The following is a 14,657-nucleotide window of genomic DNA, read 5'->3' as shown; positions in this document are numbered from 1 at the left end:
TCAGCCAGGAAGCATAGGAACTGAGAAGTGGTCTGTGGTCCCCACCTGCAGAACAACTCCTTTATTGGGGGTGTCTTGCTAATTTCCCCCTGTTGTCTATTCCATTTGCACAACAGCATGTGACATTTATTGTCAGTGTTGCTTCCTACGTGGACAGTTTGATTTCACAGAAGTGTGATTGACTTGGAGTTACATTGTGTTCCCTTTATTTTTGAGCAGTATGTGTATGTATGTGTGTGTGCATATGTATATATGTGCATGTGCATATGTGTGTGTGTGTGTGTGCGCATGTTCACAATTCTCCCACTGTCAGACCTGCATAACTTTTTTTTCATCTAATTTTAATAATACGGTGTTGCTAATAGTAGCATGTTACTTGCAACTGGCCTGTTCAGGATGGGACAACCCCCATTTCAATAGGAACATTTCCAAGTTTGCAGCTTAACACAAGGGCTATCTATGCCTTACTCTTCCCAAAAGATGTCATAGGTCATAATTGGGTCAGCATAATAAAATACAATAATCACTTCAATCATTCTGTGTCCATACTTTTGATGATTCATTGCAAATGCCTGTAGATTCTTGGCAACATTTTTCAACTAACCGGTTTTATCTGCAGCTGATGGGAGTCAGTTCTTGTACTCAAGTACAAGTAAAGTAGCCCTCTCAAACTCCTTGAGTAAAGAAGTAACTGGTCAAAGTACTCAGTACTAGTTAAGCATTTGTACATCTCATACATAAGGAATCGTTGACTTAAATGACTAATGTAGCTCCATCAGGATGCAAACGATTACTTGAAGACAAGGATGACCTTTTTATTAACTAAACTAATAAGCACACACAAGCACAGTACATTACAGTTTAACAATGTTTAAATCGGAAATCACCAGGTGAAACAAATCTTTCTCCCTGCCAATGGTTCTGTAAAAAGCAGAGGGATGGGGCTGGAGAAATGTAACCATAGTTTAAACCATGTTTCCAGGCTATAGTCCAGTGGTGTCAATCTCCTTCCAGGGAGAGCCTAGTGTCTGCTGGTTTTTGTTTTTTCCTTTCAATTAAGACCTAGACAACCAGGTGAGGGGAGTTATTTACTAATTAGTGACCTTAATTCGTCAATCATTTGAGGAGCAAAAACCCACAGACACTCGGCTCACCTGTGGAATGAGTTTGACACATGCTAGTGTATGTTTACAAACATTGGAGTAGAAAAAAATATATTTTGGGATCTGATAGGGTACTGCAGTTGAACTATGTAACAAACCTGTCTGACGGTAGAGGTTCTGTTTCCTTTGTTTGATGCTAAGAAACAGGACTTCAGTTCTCTGTAGTACCTGGGGACCATCCATGTTCTCATTTGTTTCCTCTGAAATACAATAAATCTATAAATTAACAACGTATCTCCAACGGTGAGTAGTTGCACTCACTTCCTGGAGGAACATAGGCCCTGTGAAGGTTTCTGTAATAAATGATTTGTTATGTGGGGGGGTGAGTGAGCCCCAACCTGGAGAACCAGGGAATGTTTTGTCTGCCTCCTACCCTTCCACCTGTCCAGCTTGATTGCACCTGCCGGTGGAATACACCCTCTAAGGGCTAGCTCGGGGTCATTGGAATACGCAAGCCTCTCCACCACGTCAAGGTGACAGTCCAGGAGAGTTACATTTAGGATTATTTATATTTTTGTATTCATTTACCTGTATTAGCCCATTGCTGAACTTCCGTTGTCCAGTTGTAGAGTCTCATCGCCTACACCCAAATCTCTCAAACTTTTCAAGAGTCTGGGTCTCCTGGATTTTTGCTGTTGTCTGAGAATTGACAAAAACAAAACAGAATAATTGTTTTAAAATAAATTAAATGCGTAGATATAATACTTCTAAAATAAATGTATTGTTCCACACAATACACCTTCAAGTATCTTCTGGACAATACTCTGTGCAGGTTGTTCTTCTTCCTTCTGTTCCACCCCATGGCCTGGATGGTTAGCATGTCTGTTCTTGCTAGAAAAGCCAAATAGAAGTCCTTATTCCAGATAAGTATTAACATAGCTGAATAGAACAACCTTAAACAAATTGTTTACCTCCTTTGGACATTTGCTTGGAACAGATTGCAGCCTTCGACAAGAAGCTGTTCCCTTGTTCCACTTCCTCCCCCAGAGTTGTGCCAGCTCCTTCCTGATTCCGTCCTCCCCACTTAATCTTAATTTACATTAAAAAAATATTGACTTAATATTGCAATTATGTGAATAACAAACATCTAAATGGGAAGCCTTGTAAAGGACTGAAGCTGGAAATTCTCTTAGAACAGTTTAATAAAGAAAAACTTACCTTGCATTTCAAAGGATGTGCCTTTGCATGCATGACGGAAAGAAGTGGCTTCATGTCTAGAAGAGTGGCGAGCTCTAGACAATGAAGGGCAACTTTGGTCAGGTATGGCCAAAATTTGCAGATCACATCTGTACACATGAATTGTATGTTCCTGCTGCCAGACAATTCCTTCTGCAAGAACAGCAAATATCTCTTCACGCATCATGTTGAGGCTCCTTAGTAGTATTCCGTGGCGGCAGACGGCAACTTCGAGTCCCTCTTCATCAAGTTTGTCGTTTGTTTTCGACGACTGTTTAGCTGCTGTGAACTGGGATGCTCCACATGCCCCTTTTCCATAACCCTAGACAAGGAAGTAGAAGAGTATAGGTAGAAAAAATGTTTTTTTGGGGGGGGGGGGGGGGGGGAAGTGTTAACGGGACAGTGGTTAGGTTTTTAAAATCTAGCTTAGGGCGCTGAGCTACCCCCTATGTTCGCTACAATGGAGATCAGAAGTTGGAGATTGACTGTCAAAAAGAAGCACTTGTAAAGTGTGTTGCATTTCTGAACAGAGGGAGTAGTGTAACGACCATGGACTTGAAGAGCGAGGATTACCATCTCTCCAAAATAATGTTTTTATTGGAATAGTGTATAACGAGTCTGCCTTTGAGTCAGATGGCCCGAGGCCAGTCCTATTTCACTTATTAGAAGATACACAGGAAACGTACATGTTTAGTCTTTCTATGGACATAGTTCAAAGTCAGACACATCCTCATCCTTGCAGATAAACACGCCATTAAATAATCCTTTGTCATCAGTCCTTGAAAGGATACGTGAAATACATTAAATATGACATAGCAATCAACCTCAGTAACTGATTGTGGGACACTTGACAATGTTGATAATTAATTTAATTACAAACTCAAAACATTTAAGCTAAAATAAACTCAACTGCATTTGAAAACGTTCACACTGGACAAAGAAAAGGCAAACCTTGTTTGGATTGTTTAAATGATATAGAGTATGGTGTTATTTAATAAATTATGAATCGTTTTACATACCCTTTTTTTGAATCGATACAGCTTCTTGTTCCCATCCACTGACACTGCAAGCATGCTGGGTGAACAGACTGAACAGTCAAAGTACTGTATATCACAGACCTGATCATTTTCAGAGCGGCAGTACATCCACTCAAAGAAGCTTTTTTGAAAAGTGTCCCCACAGATCATTCCATTCTGGTAAGGGAAAAATACATATGAAATAACTTACAACAATAGTATAAACAAAACATACTATAATTCACTATGGCTGACTGGATTTGAGTTAAAGCAGGGCCAGTACATAGTGTTGACAGCAAATCAGGTGAAAGCCAATGCAAAAGTAGGATGAGTACTTATGTTGTAAAGAACAGGAAATATTGGATGCAAGAGGGGCACAGATAAGGGGCACAGATAAGGGGCATGGCAGGACAGTGGTGCAGGAGGCTAACACATACTGTAGCAAGAGACCTGAACTTTTAACATAGTTGTAGTACTGGAAATAAAGTTAAGTTACACAAAGTGTTGTAACAAAATGTAACATAGTTAACCTGAAGTCATACATTGGTAAAGCTGAGTATAATGTATTGTTACCCTGCCAAAGAAGTCAGTTCGCTGCTCCAAAATCCACAAACGCCAGACGGGACATTCCTGGGGCTGACACTTTCAGCTCCTCAAAAGAGCTGAACGGATCTACCTGGTATATGGTGTCACAGTTGACAGTGGCAGGCCAGAAGCCATTCTTTATCGGATCTGCCAAGTTTGCTGTCCAGGTGCTAAGACAGGTTGTGCATGTCAGCACTGGCACTGTAACATTGTAGCGACCTTGAGGGAAAAAATGTAGTCTGAATTAATGTTGTTTTACATAGCATTGCTACATCACTGTTTGGTTCTTGTAGATATTGCACATACTATTTATTCCTACGAGGATATGTTTCCCAGGGCCAACATGGATGGTGCTAGTCAGGCAACCACATATCAATCTAGGGACAATATTTATATACAACAATAAACAAGAATACATTTGAAATTTGATATAATACATTCAGCCGCAAAATAAATGAAAACACACCCTGTTCATGAAGTGCATATTTGCCATCAGTGTGGAGTGATATGGCTGTAGTTGGAGGAAGGGGCGTGTAGAATCCCTCCATCATGGACTGTTGTGCCGGGGGAACTTTGCATGTGTAGAGACATTGCAGTCTTCGCAGTAAAGCTGTTTCGGCAGACAGTCTCCACATCGCAGAATAGCCCTTTTCACATTGCATGACTGACAGATCTTCTGAGAAGCATGCTCTGCAGCCAGCAGAGAATCTACAATCTCAGGCCTGGACTCCCTCCAACTATGCTGTGAGTTCCATCCTCACACTCCAACTGTGTGATGCACCAGGCACAGCAGGATTTGAACACTCAGAGTCTTCTAAGTCAGCTAGGAGGATGTTAATTTTTCGATGGAAGTATTGCTTTTTTGAAAACACAAAAATGGGAAAAGGATTAAATTAAGAATATTATATAATTAATCTATTAAAACGCACATAGGGCTGTAAGTAGGTCACAGCAAATATATCTCTGCACAATCTATGGTGTGACAAGCCAAAAACCTCAGCTTTGATTCTACAGTTAATTAAATCACAGGGCAAACCAAAATATTGAGTAAAGTCTAAATTGGAATATCAAACAATAGAACTTGATCCCATCGTCGAATAGAAATTCTGAATGTTCTTAAAACAGCAAAAACACACTGAGTGTACAAAACGTTCTCTTTCGCTGACAAACTGACCAGGTGAAAGCTATGACCCTTATTGATGTCACCTGTTAAATCCACTTCAGTGTAGATAAAGAGGAGACAGATTAAAGGAGGATGTTTAAGCCTTGAGACATGGATTGTGTATGTGTGCCATTCAGAGGGTTACTGGGCAAGACAAAATATTTAAGTACCTTTGAAAGGGGTATGGTAGTAGGTGCAAGGTCCAACGGTTTGTGTCAAGAACTGCAACGCTACTGGGTTTTTCACGATCCACATTTACCCGTGTGTATCAAGAATGGTCCACCACCCAACGGACATCCAGCCAACGTGACACAACTGTGGGAAGCATTTGAGTCAACATGGGCCAGCATCCCTGTGGAACGCTTTCGACACCTTGTAGAGTCCATGCCCTGACGAATTGAGGCTGTTCTGAGGGCAAAAGGGAGTGCAACTCAATATTAGGAGTATTTTGTACACTCAGTGTATTTTGACTACAGAGTAAACTCGCCTCAAAGGCAAATGCTTTCACAATTACAGACAGCGGTTGCAAAAGGAACGACACTGTGTAAACATTCCAATAGTGGATTTGAATGAATTCAACTAAGACTAATTCCATAATGTGGAATGGCAGATTGCTTCATATTAAAGGAAATGTGCAGGAAAAAGCTCTGCCAGAATTTTGTTATTGCACTCCCCTACAGAAATATTTGGACAGTGATGCTAAAATGTTGAACTTGTCTCTATACTCCAGTATTTTGAATTGCTTTGTCGAGAAGCTACCTGCAAGTAAGCATTTTGTGGGATGTGGTTACCATCAGTATCCTGTACATACCACTAATAAAACCTGCAACTAGACATATAAAGTGCTTTAATTTCGAAACGGTAAATCAGAAAAGTCTGAAAATACCCTGAAATAAAAGGAGAAATTCTGTACTGTAACCTCATATCAAACATTTGATCTCAAATCCGAAATTCTGGAGACTTGAGCCACATTTAAAAATGTTGCATCACTGTCAAAATAAAGATGTAGTGCAGTATAATTCAGTAACACCAAGATAACCCCTATTTTGAAAGTAAAACAATTTAAACATACCTATTTATTCATCAATGTTTAAAACTGGAGTGGATTCTAATCCACTGGTCCTTGTCTCTAAAATAAGATATGCAAAAAAGGAAAGGATTAGACTTACAGGGGCATTCAGAAGTTGATAAAGCCATTTTTGGACTTATATTAATGATATATACCCATTGATTCTAGAAGATTATAACATATTAATGCCTCATGAGTTTAATTCAACTGTCATAACCCATCAGAATCCAAACTATAAGCTTGTTTTAGTCAATGTTTGCAAACAAAGTAAATGTAAAAAAAACACTGGTTAAACATGGTTAAAACTATTATTTTAATAACATTGATGGTAAGTTATTACATTACATTTACATTTAAGTCATTTAGCAGACGCTCTTATCCAGAGCGACTTACAAAATGGTGCATTCACCTTATGATATCCAGTGGAACAACCACTTTACAATAGTGCATCTAAATCTTTTAAGGGGGGGGGGGGGGGGGGGGGAGGTTAGAAGGATTACTTTATCCTATCCTAGGTATTCCTTAAAGAGGTGGGGTTTCAGGTGTCTCCGGAAGGTGGTGATTGACTCCGCTGTCCTGGCGTCGTGAGGGAGCTTGTTCCACCATTGGGGTGCCAGAGCAGCGAACAGTTTTGACTGGGCTGAGCGGGAACTGTGCTTCCTCAGAGGTAGGGGGGCCAGCAGGCCAGTGGTGGATGAACGCAGTGCCCTTGTTTGGGTGTAGGGCCTGATCAGAGCCTGAAGGTATGGAGGTGCCGTTCCCTTCACAGATCCGTAGGCAATCACCATGGTCTTGTAGCGGATGCGAGCTTCAACTGGAAGCCAGTGGAGAGAGCGGAGGAGCGGGGTGACGTGAGAGAACTTGGGAAGGTTGAACACCAGACGGGCTGCGGCGTTCTGGATGAGTTGTAGGGGTTTAATGGCACAGGCAGGGAGCCCAGCCAACAGCGAGTTGCAGTAATCCAGACGGGAGATGACAAGTGCCTGGATTAGGACCTGCGCCGCTTCCTGTGTGAGGCAGGGTCGTACTCTGCGAATGTTGTAGAGCATGAACCTACAGGATCGGGTCACCGCCTTGATGTTAGTGGAGAACGACAGGGTGTTGTCCGGGATCACGCCAAGGTTCTTAGCACTCTGGGAGGAGGACACAAGGGAGTTGTCAACCGTGATGGCGAGATCATGGAACGGGCAGTCCTTCCCCGGGAGGAAGAGCAGCTCCGTCTTGCCGAGGTTCAGCTTGAGCTGGTGATCCGTCATCCACACTGATATGTCTGACAGACATGCAGAGATGCGATTACAATAATAGCTCTGTCAATAAATTGAAAGTGGTTACATTTCGCCAACCCCATCACTCAGCTTTTAACCAAAACAGGGGAGGGGAGTGTGCTTTGTTATGGTTTCAACTACCGATCACAGATTTAATACAAATACAATACATTCTTTACAAGGCCACTGAATAACAAGGAATTGTATAGATCAATACCTGATTCTTCCTCCTCAGCGACTGGCCCAAAATGTTGCACTAGTCTGGCTCTTGATGTACTGGCCCTTGGAGCTGAAAAAAATGTGTAATAAAAAGGTTTTTAATTCTAAAGATTTGCTGGAGTTCTGACTCTCCTTTCGTTAAATATGTATTTTCATCAGAGACAGACAACAGTTAGAGACCGTGAAAGGTGGGATCAGACCTGCATGTAATGTATTATTTGCTGTGGGTAGATGGTACTAGACCGGCCTATGGCACGGCAACAAACGTTTGATATGCTATGATGCAGTATGTTTGGAAGGAAAAAGTCAGATCAGGGACCAATAAAATTAAACACCTAGACGGGATGAAACTTACCAACAGAAGTGGATGTAGTTGCCTTCCTGGTTTGAGGAACAATCTGTCCTCTCTCATCCCTTTGTCTCCATCTGAACCTAATCACTGGAGGCTTGTTTGTCTTTTTCTTATTATTTTCCTAAAAAGTATATTTCAATTATAATGGCTGGCCCACTAATAAAGGTCTCCCACAAGCATGGCTTGCTTGTGCACATATGGAGCACAAGCAATACTTTTATTTTCACATAAGGTGAAGTGATTTGTCAGCTGAGGAAATACATCTGCAGTAGACCCACGTTCTGGCTCACTCACACAGCTAACATGTGTAGAAGTTCACAAGGATGCTAACAAGTGCACCCCTGTGCCTCATGCTCAATGGGCAATATCATTGATGCCCGTGTTCAGGGCATATCACGGAGTCTACTTTTAAATTCACATTTGTGCCATGTGGGGTCTACTTTGACAAACAAAAAGCAATGATATCATAACGCTGTGGTGCTGGGGTTGTGTTGGGAATATTTGTCCACGTATGGGAGCTATAGGGGTTACATTACCGGTAATGTATGACTTGTTACATTACCCGTTCTGGGTTGAGCTCCTCAGCCAGCCTTTTTGCCTCGTTAATGGCCTCGTCCAGTTGGGCTTGTGGGTCCTTCTCTTGGTTGAGCTCTTCAGCAAGGCGTTCTGCCTTTTTAATAGCCTCAACCAGTTGGTCTTGTGGGTCCTCAGAGGCCATACCATCTCAAAAGAAACATAAAGATAACTTCCAATCCTAACACATTCCTTCACATAGTAACCTCCCGTCTATGAGAAAAGCTGCATGTCATTGATAGCGTGTGTGTTTAACTATGTCCTGCACGTCACTAAAGGTCTTCATCCTCCCCCACACGCAGACTGACTGATCTACAAATCACTTTGAATAACAAATACATATCTATTATTACTTGCAGATCAGTCAGTATGTCTCTATTTACCAACAATGCACTATTAGTCTGTCACTTCCTTGTTCATGTTGTTCTATGGCATGTGTGCAACTCCAGTCCTTAAAGGCTACAGTGTCTACAGGTTTTGATCAATTTAGATCATTGACTAGATAGGACCTCCTCTCACCTGATTGTCTGTCTGAACAGGATTTCATCAACTCCTTTACGTCCCTCCTAGGGTCCCTCTCTCCTTCTTCCAAGGAGAAGTCACAAGATGAATAGATTGCCACTCAATGTGTATTTCTTTGAAGATCATCCTCCTCCACACAGAGGAGGAATATATAAAAAAGGGGAATATATATAAAATAAAATAAAAAGGGGAATATATAGCCTAATGTATAGGTGGCTCAAATAATAAGTGAGAATGATATCCAAATATATGTAAGTAATGCACCAAAAATATCCACACATTCTATGTTGTGTATGCAACTTTATTCACCTTAGTTAAGTAACCTTCATTGCTGGTTTAACACGTTTTTTTCCAACCCAACAAATGTGTATGTTTGCTTTATTTCTGACAACAAGGGACGAACTGGCGATCTACCTGTTATCTGTCCAGGGTCTCAACGTCTGCTGTGGGCGAAAAATCTATAATCAACAAATGTCACATGACCGGATGAGGTAACCATTATTGTTCTTCTTGTAACTTTCCGGTAGCCGAGAAGCTTTCCGGTGTTTTGCTGCTCGTCACAGGTCGACGCAGGTATTGCACTTGATTTATCGTTCTCATAACCGTAGGTGCAGCCAAGTGGACATACGAAAGCTTTCTAGCTATTTCGCACTGATGGGAATTTGAACGCAAGAAAGTTTCGAGTGAAAAGGTGCTTACACTCAGAGCCATGTATTTACACTCAGCCAGCTCATAGTACAATTCCACCCTTGCCTTAGCACGGGTTAACGTGTTGGTCATTTTGGTTGGCCAACTAAAGTTAAGACTACAATGACTGCATACGTTTCCCAAAATGTACGGAAAAAAAATGTTTTGGTATTGAAGGACAATGGCAAGGCTGCTATTGTATTTTCAGTTACATTCTGGTCAATAAAAATCGTTTACACGTTTTTTTGTAAGAAATACAACCGAATAAAACACAATTCGCCATCATGCATTGCTTACATTCATTCTATACTGAAAAGTCAGTTCCGAAAAATCGAAAACAGTACATATAGGCATACAACTACAATGTTTTAATAGGGATTAAAAAAAATACAACATACCTATATATTCATAAAGTAAAATAAATCAATAATTTATTACAGACTATTGCGTCTATGGTTGTTGCAAATGCTTGTGTGTCGCCTACTGGTTAAATTCGTGTCTTTTCGCACGAATTAAGTAGCACATAAATTCGTGTATTTTCGAACGATTTGAACCACACAAAAATGCACAAAAACGTACGAAATCTGCTGAAATACATTTTGTACATATATACGCGAATTTAATGTGAGGTTGGGCTGCTTGTAGACATAAATATCCATATTCTTTATTTGAACTATATTTTGAAATGTATCCATTGTCCTTAAATCATTTACATTTAGGGACATAAAATTAACCATTTAAAAACAAACAAATATATAACCATTTAAAAACAAACAAACATACACATATATATATATATATATATATAGTCCTACCAGTTGTCCTGTTTCTTTCCTCTTCCATCCCCCTCTTCCTGTATCCTCCCCTTGTTCTTTCTATCTTTTCCCCATCGTCCGTAACAGATATCGCCTCCAAGTCCATATCGTCCAACCAACTCAATTTCTTTACTCCCACATCCGTTGTGCTCCCCGTGTCTCCGTCTCTGGTATTGTCATCAACATAAAACTCCCCTCCATATCTTCACCCCCCGAGGTACTCGCAAGGTGTGAGATTTCCCCCAAAACCTGTGAGTCCCCAGTGTGCCCACCCAGCCCAACCTGTCCCTCTTCCTGAAAACTCCCTCTTCTCATCTCCGAATCCATACTACTCCCAATGTCATCCGCCCTCTGCTTCTACACCTTCCCTCTCTCCTCATCTCCTATCCACCACGTCCCCTTCTCTACCATTTTCTTCTCCCTGCGGTGATACAGCTGCTTCATCGATCAGTTCTTGACTTCTCTCCACAGCCCAAACCTCTCCAGTTGCACTCCCCTGCTCTTAACCGGCATCCACCGCAAACTGCCCTATCCCTCACTCCGACACATTCCCTCGCATAGTGTCCCTGGTTTTCGCACTTAAAACACCTGAAGTCAGGGCAGTCCTTTAAAATATGTCCATGTTGAATACATAAGCGACATACCCTGACCTGCTTATCATGAATCACCCTGAAATATTCGCCACCCTCCAGTATCTCGAACTTGGTGGAATACGGCAAAGACTGCACGGTGTCAGTGAACTTCACCTTACAATATCTCGTCCCATCCACCATCTCCGTCCCCGGCCAAACTCTCCAGTATAGCGCCGTCCTCGATATAAACCGGCAAATTCATAAACGAGACTATTAGTTCGTTTGTCATCATGTCTCTCGCCATTATCTTCGTGTCCTTAATCATGAAACCATCCATTAAACGCTATTTTCCATCCCGCGTCGTGACTTCATATTTTCTGTCGCCTTTTATTCTGCACCCCACCTCTCCGCACACATCCTTAATTGATCTTAATAAGTCCATCGTCATTATCCTGTATTCTCCCATCAATTCCACTGCCACCGTTTGTTCTTTGCAGTATTTTAAACCACCTTCAGGTCCATGTTTTGTCCGTTGTGCATTGCCTTTGTCCTTATCCGTTGGTCATTACCATGTTGTCCGTCATTAAGAAAGAAAAAAAGACCCGAAAACTCACCCCCATGCAGCAAAACTGCAGGGGGGGACTAACCAAACATAAACTTATTTTAATTCAAAATATTATACGTTGAAAATATCCACAAAAGCTCTCAAGCCAACACTCTGTCACTCACAGCTCTATCACCTACACCTGTCTCACTTTCCAAACAGGAAGTGCTCACTCAGGCTGGTATGGCCGTAAGCGAAGGGGAAACTCTTGGTACACTATATAAAGTCAATGTGTCGCTCACTCATAGCGAGACAGAGAAATGTCCACTTTGTGACACACTCTGAAAAAGCTCAAACCTTGCTTACATTTCCACGCCCTATATTTGACTCTTGTGGGCGGGGGGGGGGGGGGGGAGAGAGGGCATATCCTATGTTGACACTTATGACAACTTCATAGACTAGGGCCCTAGAAAATACGGCTCGCCCACACGGAGTCACGGAATCCAGACATTAAACCGAAATTCAACAATATTCTAAAATGTATTGACCTAAGGAGGAAATCAATTAAATCCCTTCAACTTGTTAGAAAATGCATTCATTTGCCCAAGTGAATCATAAGACATGAACAAAATGCATCAGCGATTCGTTTTTCCATGTAACTTTCAGGAACGGCACATGACTGCCCAATTTCTGTGCGCATGCGGCTAATGATAACCTTCTTGTGGTAGAGAAGTGGTCTCCTGATAGAGTTTAAACATTGTCATTGACATAGAACATTCAATCGTGTTGTTTTTCTATTAGAAAGGTGTACTTTTGAGAGCGAAAACCTGCAGAAACGGAGAAAAGGGGGGATTTGGGTGGTCAATCAGGCAAAACATTGAAGGGATTTTACAGAGGGTTACCAGACGTCTCCGTTTTCCAGGGACAGTCCCCGTTTTTGGTGGCCTGTACCCGTTTTTAACTGTGCGTTAAAAACAGACTGCAAAGTGAAATAATATTTTACGTGGCAAGAAAGACCGCGGAGCAGAGTCTACCGGTTGACGTCTCAATCGCGTTGTGCTTGTTTTGTCCAGCAGAGGGCGCTGCTCGGTATATCAGCTTCATTCACTCTTCTTCTTCTAACTACTTGCTCGCGCTAGTTTTAGAGAAATCTGCTATGGAAAACTCGGCCAGAAGCTAGCAAGTGTGAAGTGAATCTAAAACATCGCCACAAACATCTTTTCAAGCCAGGTAAGTTACACTCGTTTGAAATACTAGCTAATGATGTTATAATGTCACAATTTAGTATGTAGATAGATGCTCTGCTTTATAAGGTTTTAAATTGGTTATGCTAGCTAACATTAGCTCTGTCGACTAAGTTAGCTAGCTAGCTAGGTTAGCCAGCTACTGTCATGGTAGCTAGGTTAAAAAACGTTCACATGTAAACATGCAGTGTACGGGCTATTTTGAAAATATGATTATATTAAATTAATGCACAATTATGAGTATTTATTTGTAGATTACAATTGTAATGTTTTGGCATTATAAGTAGTATGAACATATTTTGACATTTTCATGCATAACATTAGCATAATGTTTTCTGTTAGAGAGTGGAGAGGAAGGAGAGGAGGAAGACTGGATAGGAAGAAGAGTGAAAGAGATTACAGAGCCTGCCAATTTATTATTCCAAACAATGTTTTTGAGATAAAATACAAAAATGGGGCAAGTAATGGGAATCTGTTAAAATACTTTGGTTATCTAATAGTGTACTATTTATTAAAGATTGGAGAAGAAGAAGAAGAAGAAGGAAAAATTAAGGGAGTAAAAAGAGTGAAGCGAGGAGAGTGTGGAAGAGTGAGGTGGGAAAGGAAGACGAGTGGAGAAAGATTGGAGGAGAAGAAAAAGTTAAGAGAGTAAGAAGAGTGACACAAGGAGAGTGAAGAAGAGCTGACAGAGGAGGTACAATGGCTCTTTCCAAGAAATGGAATTGCCATTTTAATGACAACATGCTGAGAGACTTTCCATTTATACGCTCAGGTCAAGACGATAGAATGGTTAACTGCACCCTTTGTAATTCTTCTTTTTCAATGGGCAGCGGGGGAAGAACGGCAGTGGTAGAACATCAACAGACAAAAAAGCATAAAGCCTCTCTGATTTCCCGTGTTGGTATGCCCTCTGTCACCACATTCTAAAAGAAGAATATGATTTAGCTGTGCAGGAGGGTGTCTTTGCATACCACACTATGCGACACAATCATAGTTACAGATCTATGGACTGCACAGCACAACTGACACGAAAGCTTTATGAGCCGAAGTTTACATGTGCTAGGACAAAATGTGAAGCCATAGTGAGTAACGTGTTAGCTCCATGGGCAACTACTTTGGTAACACAGGACCTAGACCAGGTTGAATTTGTGTCCCTGTCCATTGATGTGTCCAATCATAGACATGTAAAGCTGCTGCCAATAGTAGTCAGATATTGTAAGATATATGGTGGCAACACATTTGTGGAAACAAAATTGCTTGAGTTTGTTGAATTGAAAGGAGAAACAGCAGAGGAGATTGCAGCTGAGGTCCTGGTGGTCATCCAAAAATGTAACCTGCAAAATAAAGTCATGGCATTCTCTGCCGACAACACAAATACCAACTTTGGAGGACTGAATAGGCTGGGGAGGGTCAATGTCCTTACCAAAGTTAAAAGTGCTCTGCAGCGGGAGGTGATTGGCTTAGGTTGTCCTGCCCACATCATTCATAACATGGCCAGAACAGCTTTGGATATGATTCCCCTTGATGTTGAGTACCTGCTCACAAAGATATTTGGATATTTTCACCGTCAGAGTAGAAAGACTGAAGAGCTTTTGTGAGTTTGTTGGCCAGGAGTACCATAACATTTTAGGACACAGCAATGTTTGCTGGCTGTCCATGCTCCCTGCGCTAGAAAGAGTGCTGAAAAGGTATG

The 14,657-nt window shown here is 41.4% G+C and overlaps 2 long non-coding RNA genes across 3 annotated transcripts; one reads left to right on the top strand and one right to left on the bottom strand.

Annotated features, from left to right (window-relative positions):
• Window positions 1-794: 794 nt before the first annotated feature.
• LOC145879814 (uncharacterized) lies at window positions 795-12,091 on the bottom strand. 2 transcript variants are annotated; one of them, XR_014392620.1, is made up of 15 exons: window positions 10,605-12,091; window positions 9,100-9,545; window positions 8,570-8,730; window positions 8,011-8,128; window positions 7,654-7,725; window positions 6,175-6,231; window positions 4,407-4,797; window positions 3,929-4,159; window positions 3,359-3,532; window positions 2,322-2,661; window positions 2,075-2,192; window positions 1,903-1,994; window positions 1,692-1,802; window positions 1,262-1,363; window positions 795-944 (listed from the first exon to the last, which is right to left on the bottom strand). It is a non-coding gene; the product is annotated as an uncharacterized LOC145879814 (long non-coding RNA). The 2 variants fall into 2 exon arrangements; XR_014392619.1 differs by lacking the exon at window positions 10,605-12,091 and having other exon boundaries at window positions 9,100-10,581.
• Window positions 12,092-12,448: 357 nt separating this feature from the next.
• On the top strand, window positions 12,449-14,339 carry LOC106593273 (uncharacterized). Its single transcript, XR_001325828.3, has 2 exons — window positions 12,449-12,950; window positions 13,482-14,339. It is a non-coding gene; the product is annotated as an uncharacterized LOC106593273 (long non-coding RNA).
• The last annotated feature ends 318 nt before the right edge of the window (window positions 14,340-14,657 follow it).

This window comes from Salmo salar, chromosome 06 (genome assembly GCF_965601325.2).
Source record: "Salmo salar chromosome 06, fSalSal1, whole genome shotgun sequence".
In the NCBI taxonomy this organism is placed as follows: Eukaryota; Metazoa; Chordata; class Actinopteri; order Salmoniformes; family Salmonidae; genus Salmo; species Salmo salar.
This window is presented reverse-complemented; position numbering and strand designations above follow the sequence as displayed.